A 12729-nucleotide genomic window follows, 5' to 3' on the forward strand; every position below is an offset into this window, starting at 1 on the left:
TCAGCCACACTATCAGAGGCTCATTCACCTGCACATCTACCAATGTGATATATGCCATCTTGTGCCAGCAATGTCCCTTTGCCAAACAGGACAATCTCTACGTAAAAGAATAAATAGACACAAATCAGATGTCAAGAATTATAACATTCAAAAACCAGTTGGAGAACACTTCAGTCTCCCTGGTCACTCGATTACAGACCTAAAAGTCACAATATTACAACAAAAAACTTCATAAACAGACTCCAATGAGAGACTGATGAATTGGAATTAATTTGCAAAATGGACACCATTAAATTAGGCTTGAATAAAGACTTGGAGTGGATGGGTCATTAAACAAAACTATTTCCCCATGTTTATTTCCCCCCCTACTGTTCCTCACACCATTTTGATTACCACTACAAAAAGTTTTTTTTCTCTCCTGCTGGTAATAGCTCACCTTAACTGATCACTCTCGTTAGAGTGTGTATGGTAACACCCATTGTTTCATGTTCCTGTGTACATATATATATATATATCTTCCTACTGTATTTTCCACTGCATGCATCCGATGAAGTAGGTTCTAGCCCATGAAAGCTTATGCCCAAATAAATTTGTTAGTCTCTAAGGTGCCACAAGTACTCCTGTTCTTTTTGCGGATACAGACTAACACAGCTGCTACTCTGAGATCTATTTGGGCATCTGAAGAAGTGAGGTTTTTTACCCACAAAAGCTTATGCCCAAATAAATATTTTAGTCTTTAAGGTGCCACCGGTACTCCTTGTTGTTTTTGTGGATACAAGCTAACACGGCTACCTCCTGATACTCTCTTCAGATTAAAATTCATTGTATCCACAATAACCAACTTCTGGCCTTTATGAAGTTGAGCCTCATGCTCTTCCCCCAGCTACTCTCTAATGCTCTTGTCTGTGTGCTCCACAGGTATGTTAGATACAATTAAAATGTAAAAGGGATATAACTCATCATGCCTCAAGGCAAAAGTCAACAACTGATTGGTGAGAGTTAGAAAGAAGCTTCTCCTATGGGGCCTAATTGTTCATTATAGGATTTGTTGCCTTCCTCTGATGCATCTGGTACATATCACTGTCTCTGGGACAGGATATGAGGCTAGACTAACCTTTATCCTTATTTAACAACCCTACCACCTGCTTGCTACCCACCTGAATCTACTGAATATCTTCTTTAGATATTTCTTATTCCTTCAAGTGCAAATCAAGCCTTCTTTCCAATATTCCAATATGTCAAGGTTCTAATTTTATTGCTTAAGTTAAAACAAACAAACAAACAAACAAACATTTCCCTTATTCCAAATACTCACCATCAACCTTTTTCATTTCAACAACGATGACTCTACATCAAATCATAAACTGCTTGTTTATAAACCCTCTCTGCCACTGCTACGCTGCTAAAATTTACTGGTTTAATAAATACTTGAGCATCATTAACTGGCTAGATCAACTTTAGCCTTTACACACTTTCCTTGTTACTCTCAGTTCTTTTTTTTTTTAATTAAAAGATTTCCAGTTTGTTTTACTTGCTTTCTTCTAAAACCTCGTGGTTATTTTTATGCGCTTCCTTCTGCCTCCCTCTTTTAAAAATGAAGGATTATTCCAAGGCTCATATGGGGAAATTCATGCCTTCCAGGATCCAAAAATATTTATTCATATCAATTACGCAAGTTTACAGCAGTTTAACACATCTCCAATTATGATTGTTAGGACAAATCCTTAAACCATTTATAGACTATTCAGATAAAAGAGTCTTAATCACAGCTTAAAAGGTAAAAAAGGAAAGGGAATTCTAGTGGTGGGAGACCACTCTGCTTGTCAAACATGTGCAATTTCTCTTTTATTTTCTACTTTAATAATTCCCTTCTGAGCCCATTAGTTTCTCAACTGATGAAGAGTCATAGAAATATAGCATAATTATTTATTTCCGTGACTCTTCATCACTACCTTAGGAAGGACGGTAAGGCAGGGACTTTATGATGGTTTTTGTTGCTGCATTTGTGCCAGGCATAAGAAAGCAGGATCTGTGAAACTGTGGTGCTTGAAATTAGACATGCAAAAGAGACCCTATTCAATCATCTTGCTTTTCCTTTGCCAATGCAGGATTCTTCCCTATAGGAGAGGGTCACATGCTTCATTACTTAGGTAGGTTTAGTGCAGTGCACACACTGGGGGCTTCTTGTATTCCCCAGTCTATTTCAGAGACTCCCTCCAACATTTCCTTCTTTATGCCTGGGTAGGGTTTCCGGGACCAGACCACCCAGCCAAAAGGGACCCTGATGGCTCCGGTCAGCACTGCTGACTGGGCCATTAAAAGTCCAGTTGGTGCAGGGCTGGCAGGCTCCCTACCGGGCTCCACTCGGCTCCCAGGAAATGGCCATCATGTCTCTCTGGCTTCTAGATGTAAGGGTGGACATGGGAACGCCGCGTGCTGCCCCCGTCTCTAGTGCCAGCTCTGCAGCTCCCATTGGCCAGGAACTCCACAGCCCCCGGTCCCCTGGCCTAGGAGCCAGAGGGACATATCACCGCTTCCTAGTAGCCACCTGAGGTAAGTGTCACCCGGAGCCTTCACCCCTCATCCCCACCCATGCCCCAACCACCTGCCCCAGCCGTGAGCTCCCTCCTGCACTTTGAACCCCTTAGCCCCAGCCCGCAGTCTGCTCCTGCACCCAAACCCTTCATCCCAGCCCACCCCAGAGCCCGAACCCCCAACCAGAGCCTGCACCCTCAGCCAGAGCCCTCTGAGCCCCTCAGCCCCAGCCCAGAGCCCCTTCCACACCCAAACCCCTCATCCTCACCCCACCCCAGAACCTCTACCCCCACCCAGAACCTCACCTGCTCCTGCACCCCAACCCCCTACCCCAGCCCAGTGAAAATGAGTGAGTGAGTGAGGGTGGGGGAGAGCAAGCGATGGAGGGCAGGGGGGTATGGCCTTGGAGAAGAGGCCGGATGAGGGCAGGGCCTCAGAGAAGGGGCAGGGCAGGGGTGGGGCAAAGATGTTCAGTTTTCTGCCATTAGAAAGTTGGCAACCCTATGCCTAGGGGCTCTGTGTGCCCTGCGTTCCTCTCTCCATGACTTGTCAGGGGTTCTGCATCTCTTCCACGTCCCCCTTTTCGCATACCATTTCCCCCCATTCTCCTTATCCCAGACAATACTTCTGGGGTAATGAACTAGGGCCTGATAATCATTGCATTGATTTTCATGCACTTAGTATCAAGCCATAACAGGCTTACAACTTGTGGGTTCAAGTTGCTCATGTGATAATTTCACCATCCACTCATTACAAATCTCTAAAAAAAATCATATAAATGATATAATGTAGAGATCAGTAACAGAAACAAATTTTAAAAAAACAACAACCTGGGAGAGGTAGATCCACAATTGGAGTCAGGTTGATTTATACCTGTTGAGGACCTAGCTCAATATATGTTTTATAATGTTTTAAAAAGGCAGTTACATAGGCTTTCACTTTCTGATTTCCACATTATTCATAAAGGTTAGCCATGGAGTCCTGAAAGTGAAAATCCTTACAAGAGTCAAGAGCTGATCTTTGTAGAAAACAGCTGAATGCTGAAAAGTGCCAGTTGAAAAAAATTGGAAAAGCTGCCTCAGTCAGTGCAATAAAACTGAGACGCTTCTGCTTTGCAAAGCAAGTCACCGGGTTATTGAGAATGAGAAGTTAAGGTAGATTGCACATTCTGATTAATGGTGTGCACACTTCACAAGATTGAAAGGTTCACATAAGCATGCAAATTTCTGGAGTCTTCTCCAAAGTGTATCTGACTGATTCAAATGCATGAGATTCCTACATCAGGCTTCATAATGTGCCTCACACATATATTGTGCAGCTTTCTATCTACTTATATGTCTCTATCTAGTTATATGGCCCTCATTATTATAGCATCTGAGCACCTCCTAGACACTGATGAGCATGTCTTCTCAGCTACCCTGTGAGGCAGTATTATTGTCATCATTTTCAGATGGGGAACTGAGGCACAGAGAGGCTAATTTACTTGCCCAAGGTCACATAGGAAGTCTATGGCACAGCCAGGATTTGAATCTAAATCTCATCAGTCCCAGTCCAGTGCCTTTGCCAGAAGATCATCCTTCCTCTGCCAGTTTTTCTCACTGCTGAGGAGGGGAGACAAGGATGACCATAATGTCTTGCCTATTTCCTTCCCAAGTTCTCTCACAGCTGTCTTCCCCTTCAGATGAAGCTAAATGGCCTGTTGGTCTTTCTGATGCAACAGGTAGATACTACTGGGACCCAGTAATCCTTCCATTCAGTCTTTCTTAGATGTATTTTATAAGGTTGTGTTTGGTTAGCTGTTAACAGGGAAGGGTGGAAATTATTCTTCACATGCCAGGGATTGAGAATTTTATGGGGCCTTCTGCTGTTTGGGTTATAGGGAAGCTCCAGACTTTATCAATGGTCTTGGTGGATTCTCTTTCACTGATAATTTTTAAATTAAGATGGGATTTCTTTTTCTAAAAGATGTGCTCTAGGAATTAATTTGGGGAAGTTCTATGGTGAGCAGTGCCATTGTAAGAAAAGGATTTTGATTTGAGAGGAAAGAAATCCTCAACCATTTCAAAACTTCAGAAAAGTTTATTTTTGTTCTTATTTTATTCACTCAGCATGGGCTTTCCTCTAGATCTCATTCGATACTGATGCTCTAAGGATGTTTCTGGAAAAGCTCCCTGTCTCCATGAAATGTGAACTTTAGGAACATTACAGCCCTGCCTGACCCTCTCATTCATATTGTCCTACAGGTGCCAATGACAGCTCTAATTTGTGTTGATCATTAATTCCAAGGGATTCTCCTACCTCACCTTGCCCTGTTGTTTTGGTGCTCTGAAGTCCCTGATTCTTCCAACGCTTGCACAGTCCTGCATAATTTTGAATTTCTTCTGCGGGTTCCTATTTCTCCCTCACTTTTCCTTACTCTGCAGGGACTTTGTAAAATATTCATTAAGCCACAAAAACTTTACAAAACATGTAATTCTGGCAAATGAGGTTTTTGAATTTTAATGGTATTTATCCACATGCAAAGTTTGAAGTGTTTCAATAAGCTGTCTTATAGCTAAAAAAAAATTGCCCCAAATGACTATTGTTTAAAAGGTGTAATTGTTAAGCATTAATGATGTTAGAATAGTTTGAACAACTACTTTCTAATTTAGTGGCCCATAACTTGATAACAGTTTGACTAATTTGCTTCCCCCTCTACAGGGGAAGGAAAAAATGCCATTCATGTTGTGCAAACACAATTATCAGATAAACCACAAAAAACTGTGAAACTGGGACTTGAACCTAATATAAAAAACAAAAAAACCACCTCTCACCCCACAGATCTGTGCCATTTGAGCAGACAAAATATCTCAGTTACAGTTATAAATTATATGGGGAATGTTTTATTATCTCTAAGGCCCCTTATCCTGAAGTGGGCTTATGTCCACCCATTCAGAAATACTTGCAGGGTCAAGGCCCAACTGCCACTAGCCATCAGAAGGCAAACTGCTCAGACAGACAGTAACCATTAATGTTATAGGTAGGGTTGCCAACTTTCTAATTGCACTAAACTGAACACCCTTGCCCTGCTCCTTCCCTGAGGCCCCACCCCTCCTCTGAGGTCTCACCCCCACTCACTCCAGCCTCCCCTCCCTCCATTGCTCAATCTCCACCACCCTCACTCTCTTTCACTGGGCTGGGTCAGGGGGTTGGGATGTGGGAGGGGGTGTGGGGTGTGGGCTCTGGGAGGGAGTTTGGGTGCAGGAGGAGGTTTTGACCTGGCTGGGGGTGCAAGCTCTGTGGAGCTGGGGATGAGGGGTTTGGGGTGCAGGATGGGGTGTGGGGTGTGGGCTCTGGGAGGGAGTTTGGGTGCAGGAGGAGGTTTTGACCTGGGGCAGGGGTGTGGGGTGGGGTGGGGTGGGGTGGGGGTGAGGGTGCGTGGTCTGGGAGGGGGCTCAGGGCTGGTAGTTTGGGTGCAGGAGGAGGTTATGACCTGGAGCAGGAGTTCGGGAGGGGGTGTGGGGTGCATGGTTGGGGAAGGAGTTAGGATGCAAGAGGGAGTTCCAATCTGGGGCAGGGGGTTCAGGGTGTAGGCTCCGGTCGGGTGGCACTTCCTCAGGTTCCTCCTGGTTGGCAGTGCAGTGGAGCTAAGGCAAGATCCCTGCCTGCCCCAGCTCTGCGCCGCTCCTGGAAATGGCAGGCATGTCCGGTCTGTTGGCCAGAGGCATGGCCAGGCAGCTCTGTGCGGTGCATGCTGCCTGAGCCCCACCCCCGCCAATGGGAGATGCAGAGCCGGTGCCTGGGGCACGGGCAGCACATGAAGCTTCCCTGATCGACCCTGCACCTAGTGGGTGGACATACCAGCTGCTTCCAGGGAGCTGTGCAGAGCCAGGGCAGGCAGGGAGCCTGCCTTAGCCCTGCTGCACCGCCGACCAGACTTTAAATGTCCCAGTCAGCAGTGCTGACTGGAGCCACCAGGCAAATCTAGCTATAGGCAACAATTATTAATAACTTTGCTGAATTATAAGCTCTTTTTAAAAAAAAAAAAACAGCCAGCACTAGCCAATAAAAATGACATTCTTTTTAAAATTTGAGATGTACTGTTTTTTTTTTATTTCTATTTGAGCATGTGAATAAATGTAAAGAGCTCACTGTGTTAGTTAAAATTTTCCAGATAATTATATTATGTGGAAAGTTTAATGGGAAAGTAGCAACCTGCAATATAAAGCAGAGACCCCCCAAAGAAATATCATACACAAGTCAAATTGGGGGGAAATTTAATAACCTGCAAATTAAATAATAATAATAATTATTATTATTAATAATAATAATAAGTAATAGTTTATTTGCAGTGTTGTTGTAGCCATATTGTTCCCTGGATATGAGAGAGATGGGATGGGTGAGACAGGATGGGTGAGGTATTGGCTCATCCTCTGTTGGTGGAAAGGACAAGCTTTCCAGTTTCACAGAGTTCTTCTTCAAGTCTTGGGAAGGTAACCAGATGTGAATAATAATAATAATAATTCTTTAAATTTGCAGAGAAAAAAAATCCTTAACAGTAAGTGTTAGTCTTGCAATTTTCAGGCCAACCCAAACCAACTTATAATGGGATTAAAAATAAGTTCTATAATAGAACCAGGTTTCAATCCCCATACATGTCATATCTCCATGATAAGTTAATGGAAATTTCATGAGTGTATCTGTGGCTAGAATTTGTCTTAAATTTTGGACTTAGCCTACATCAGGGGTCATCAACCTCTGGCATGCGGCTCGCCAGGGTAAGCACCCTGGCAGGCTGGGCCAGTTTGTTTACCTTCTGCGTCAGCAGGTTCAGCAGACCACGGCTCCCACTGGCTGTGGTTCACTGTCCCAGGCCAATGGGGGCGTCGGGAAGCGGCGCAGGCGAGGGATGTGCTGGCCGCGGCTTCCCGCCACCCCCATTGGCTTGGGATGGCGAACCGTGACCAGTGGGAGCCATGATTGGCCAAACCTGCCGATGCGGCAGGTAAACAAACTGGCCTGGCCCGCCAGGGTGCTTACCCTGGTGAGCCGCGTGCCAGAGGTTGCTGACCCCTGGCCTACGTATAAATAAATGCATACCTTAAAAACTAAGTTTCACATTGCATAGATCAAAACAAAGAAAGAATATCTCCTAATAAACTATAGACAATATAGTCTCTACTTAATTTCAACTAACACGGTGGTCTTTCTACTTTTATTCACATGCTCAGATAGAAATAAAAATAATCAATACATATCAGATGTTAAAAAGAATGTCACTCTTGTTGACTAGCCAAAAAAAAAAAGCTAAAAGATAGTTAAATACAGCATAAATATTTTATACAGAAATGGAATACAGTGTTCCAAAGGCTGCAGACTTCAAATACAGCACAAAACCATACAGGATATCGTTCTTTCTACTGTATATACATGTGGCATTGATTTTTCTTTATGTATGGCTGTATTAATTTTTAAAGTCCACACAGACAAATGTGCATCTTTCAGAAACAGACGCAATCAAATGAATATGATCCTGAGAAGAAATCTCCTTTATGTACTTTTCATTAATAGATTTATACATTTTTAAAAATTATCCATTTTTGCAATACACCTCTGTAGTATTTACATATACAACTCATAGATGTTCCCTTCCTGAAATTTTAATTTTAATTCAAGAGAAACTTTATTTCTACAAGTCATATTTTATAAATTAAATAGCTGGAAGCAATCAGCATATTTATGCTGTTTTTCACTGTAGCAAAAAATAAATAAATAAACCCAACCATGTAGCAGACTTGATTATTTGTAGGTTTGAAGCCAGTGTCTACTTTTTAAATTTTCAATAGCACCAAATATATTGTTGCAAATGATTTAGAACTATTCATTGTGACATAGGAAAGGCAGTAAAGGAATGTTCTCTTGAAAACTTGATATGCATAACAGTCTTCAGCTATCGGTTTAGCACGCAAAGCCTGATACAAGTCTTACGTCAAATTCTATAAAAAACACACACACCAAAAAATGAGCTGTTGCCATTTGGAATTGTTATTGTCTCTGTGTATATTACCACAGAGATAGTATGGTGCACATATGAGATGCTGTGTTGTAGTGTGATTGCAAGACGGCATTCAGTTGGTAAAATTACAAGAAACAGAAGAGAAAGTTGCATTTTCTGACTGAGTTATGTTGCACTTGCTTTGGGTATGCCTATTTGTTCTCTGCTAAGGGATGTTGTCTTCAGAATGTACAAGGCCCTTCAAATTCTGTTTATGCAAGAGCAGAGAGATGCTTCAAATATTTCAGGAAGAAAAGCTCCTAGATTGATAGTTGACTGTTTACTTAGATAGAATTATTTTTTATCTTTTTTAGGCTAATAATCCTATTAAAGAACTTAAGAGAAAGATTAATGACAGCTACACATAAGAACCTGCATCTCATTAAGGTTTCATTTGCTTCTTTTGGAATTAGAAAATGAAATAATGGTAATGCTAGCTATGGTTTCATTGACATTGATGTTGAGGGGGGTTGTGATAAACAACTTAATTTACTAACAAATACAAATAAATCTAGTAGCAATTAGACTAGTAACCTATTAAGATACAAAAATAAGGCCAAGTATTGACAATCTGAGTGAAAAGATAGGTTGTTACATGTTATTTGGGTCTTATTTGATCAGCTGTTGGTTAACTTAATCACTAGTAAAGAAAGCTTTTGAAAGCTTCAGATATTTTATGGGAGACAGTAGAGTATCCTCTTCAGTGATTTGCTGGGACACTTTGGAGTGAATGCCAAAATGCCCTGTGGATGTTCACAGGTAAAATTGAGTTGTCAAACCGAATGGGAAAATGGAGTAACAGTAACAAGGCTGTTTATTTCAGTTTCTCAGTGACTGAATGTATAATGGAGGAGTGACAGCTATATCTCTAAATAAGAAACCCTTTCAGCCAGGCTGCACAGCTAAGAACTTGAATTCAATTTTAAAGAAGCGATTCACTCTTCTTTATAACAAAAGGTTAAGTATTATGACAGTGTGTGACAGAGAGTGGGATTGGGGCAGAAGGGTAAGGAAGGAAGGTTTTCTGTAAATGTACAGTATATAAATTAAACTGTAAAGCACAACAAAATTGTCATTTTAGGTTGAACTCTTTCTTTCCTAAGGTGGTAGCTATATAATATCTATTCTACAATTGCGGTGGCTGCTGATGCCACTTTTTGACTAGCTGAGTAGCTGATCTCCTTTCCCTGGAGATTGCCCCTGATTGCTGATCCTGTGAATGAAGCTAGTGTGAGTACAGTGTATCTGCACTATTACGGATTACATCAGGCAATGCACAAGGCTACAAGTTGTCAGTGAGTCAGTGTCATGTGATAGCTAAAAATTCTCATTCCTTGAAAAAACAGAAGAATGCTTCTTTTGTTCCTCCACATAAATTGCTCTGCTTAAAAAGAAAAAAAAAAGGGGGGGAGGAAGTGTGCAGGTACTGAGAACCTGATGCAAGATTGAAAAACAAAGCAAAAATCACCATTTGATTCAGAAAAAGTCCACTAAAAACTGTTTCTAAAAATAAAAGATTAAAAAAATTAGAGAACATAATCCATCCTTGAAGAGGAAATTTTCCTTCCACATTTTATAGCAGTGTTTTATGTTGGAGTGTTTGGTAGTGCCTATATCAGGGGTGGCCAAACTTACTGACCCTCCGAACTGCATATGACAATCTTCAGAAGTTCAAGAGCTGGGGCACACCTGACAGGGCTTGCAGCTTCAGCCCCATGGGAGGTGCCTGTTGGGACTCAGGGCTTCAACCCTGTAGGGAGAGAGGTCTCGGGGCTTCAACCCCATGGGAGGTGCCGGCCGGGGGTTGGGGCTTCAGCCCTGCTCCTGTTGAAGCCCCAGCCCTGAGACCCCCCTCTCCACTGGGCAGAAGCCAGAGATGACACGTGAGAGAGGCATGCGGAGTCATGTGCCCCCCTAGATGTTTGCTGGCCCCACTTGCTCACAGGGTGTCACCAGATTCCCTCCCTGCATGGCAGCTGTTGGAGCTAGCGAGCTGGGAGCTGCACCTTGGCTGGAGGCAATGGCAAACAGCTGGGATGGGCCGCTGATTTTGCTGCTGCCTCTCTCCAGGAAGCTAAAGAAGTGGCCCCTCCCTGCAGCTCCCAGCTGTTTGCCACTCCCTCTCCAGGCAGAGCTAACACCTCGAGGCTGCTGAGGTAAGAGGGGGTGTGACTCAGGCTGTTGGGTGGATGGGTGGCAACCTTTAAATTGTGCCCCCCCACTTTCAGCAGGCACCAGTATTCTCTGGCAGAAGCTTCTACCCCACCACCCCACCACAAGGCAGAAATCCCGAACTCTGCACCCCCAGTCTGGTAGGTGGAGAATGAGGGGGTTGTGGGGGGGCCGATGACTCCGCGTGCAGCACTTTAACTGAAAAAGAGCTGCATGTGGCTTGCAAGTCGCAGTTTGCCACCCCTGGCCTATGTCTTACCACTTACTGTGTTGTGGCTGGCAGTTTTGGACCAATACTCTAGAATAGTGCACCTTGATTGTGTGTGTGTGTGCTTAGTATTCCTGACAGAAGAGAGAATATCTACTGATCATGAGAGGAATCTTGCTGATGTTGTCCCTGATGATAACATGTAACTTGAAAGAAAAGGTGAGAAACAAAAGAATCTGAAAATGCAATGGCCTAACTCATGGACAGGTGTTAGTGCACATTGTGGCTCAACTGTAGATCCATTACATATTATAAACGTATCGTAACACCTTAATCTGACATGCTCACTTACAGGGAGAGATGATGCATATTAGCTGACTTAGTGCTCAATTTTAACTTCAGGCACAGCTCTGAGCAAGGAGAACAGTGTAAGCTGAACCACTCCAGCAGTCACCTCTGGAAGACACTGTGACTCAGATGCATCCCTCGGAGGCACAATTCTTTTACCCGGGATAGGAGCTAGTAATTTGTTGTTAGCCAGTGTCAGCAGCAATGTAGGACATTCACCATGTCAACTCATTTGTGCTTGCTAGTGAGTGAAGCCAAACTCTGCCCATCCCCTGCTCCTTCTGCCAACTCCCCATTCTGGGGGCTTGGTGAATAGGTATGCAGCGCTCACCTAATCCTGGGCAGCCAACTGCAAGGACTACTTCAGGCACATAGGGGCCCAAAGGGTGGTTCTTGCACCCCCTTACTCCTCTGCACAGGTGTGTAATTCAGTCACAGTCTAGCCTTTAGAAAGATACAATGTATATGAAGTTCAGTTCAAACGCTTTTCTCCCCACAGGAAAGTGCCAGCTCACAGCCAACCATGCTTTAAGTCAACAACTGCACAGATTTCCTTTAGAGCATGTCAGTACTGATAATCTGGCCAGAGGAATCATTCTTGAATGACATGAGACATCCTCTGACTGCAGGGGTTGAGTATACTGTCTCCTTAGGTCTTTTAGTCCATGTCATCCCAAAGAACAAGCAATCAGGAGACAAGAGACCATATCACTACCAATAAACTATCAGATTGGCAATGCACGTAAATGGGCACATAGATTTTTTTTAACTAAAAATTTTGCCTCTTACAGTTTCTGACTGCATATCAAAGTAAAGCTGATCCCTATCTAAGGATAGATAGCCAAGATAGATTTCTGTAAAGACTGCCTGTCTAACAGAATAGATGGGTTTGATGAGTGTGAAGTAAATGAGAATATGTTTCCCCATTAGGCAGATCAGGTAATACTTATCTCTGTGGTACTCTGTATCATAGTAAAGCTAGTAAAGACATGCCATAATGCTGACACACTTAACTTATTACTTACTGCAAGGAACATTTTACAGCCTTTCATTACCACATGTAGTACCTGAATTAGACTGGGAGAAACAGGCTTCGAAGAATAATTCAGTATGGTAGTTATAATCCAAACAGTACCCTTTTCCTCAGAGCAACATGGGGAATACAAGATCAGTTATTACCTGAGCTATATAACTATAAAAAACACCGACCATATTATGTAGAAGTAGAAGTATTATGTAGCAACTCCTTATGTAAGATTTTAAGCCTCTTTTTGTAGGGATGGTATTGATCCTGTCAGTCTATATAGTCTCATAGATTCATAATTTTAAAGGCCAGATGGGTCCTTTAAGATCATAAACTCACATAACACAAGCCATAGAATTTCACCCAGTGATTCCTGCATATAGCCCAGTATTTTGTTGTTCAGCTAGT

General features: G+C 42.9%; 1 long non-coding RNA gene across 1 annotated transcript in view; it reads left to right on the forward strand.

Annotated features, from left to right (window-relative positions):
- The first annotated feature begins 10759 nt into the window (after positions 1 to 10759).
- LOC123376962 overlaps positions 10760 to 12729 on the forward strand; it is a 30007-nt gene continuing 28037 nt past the window's right edge. The window contains exon 1 of the long non-coding RNA XR_006582009.1: positions 10760 to 10881. This is a non-coding gene — a long non-coding RNA (uncharacterized LOC123376962). The remainder of the gene's footprint in view (positions 10882 to 12729) is intronic.

This window comes from Mauremys mutica, chromosome 1 (genome assembly GCF_020497125.1).
Source record: "Mauremys mutica isolate MM-2020 ecotype Southern chromosome 1, ASM2049712v1, whole genome shotgun sequence".
Lineage (NCBI taxonomy): Eukaryota > Metazoa > Chordata > Testudines > Geoemydidae > Mauremys > Mauremys mutica.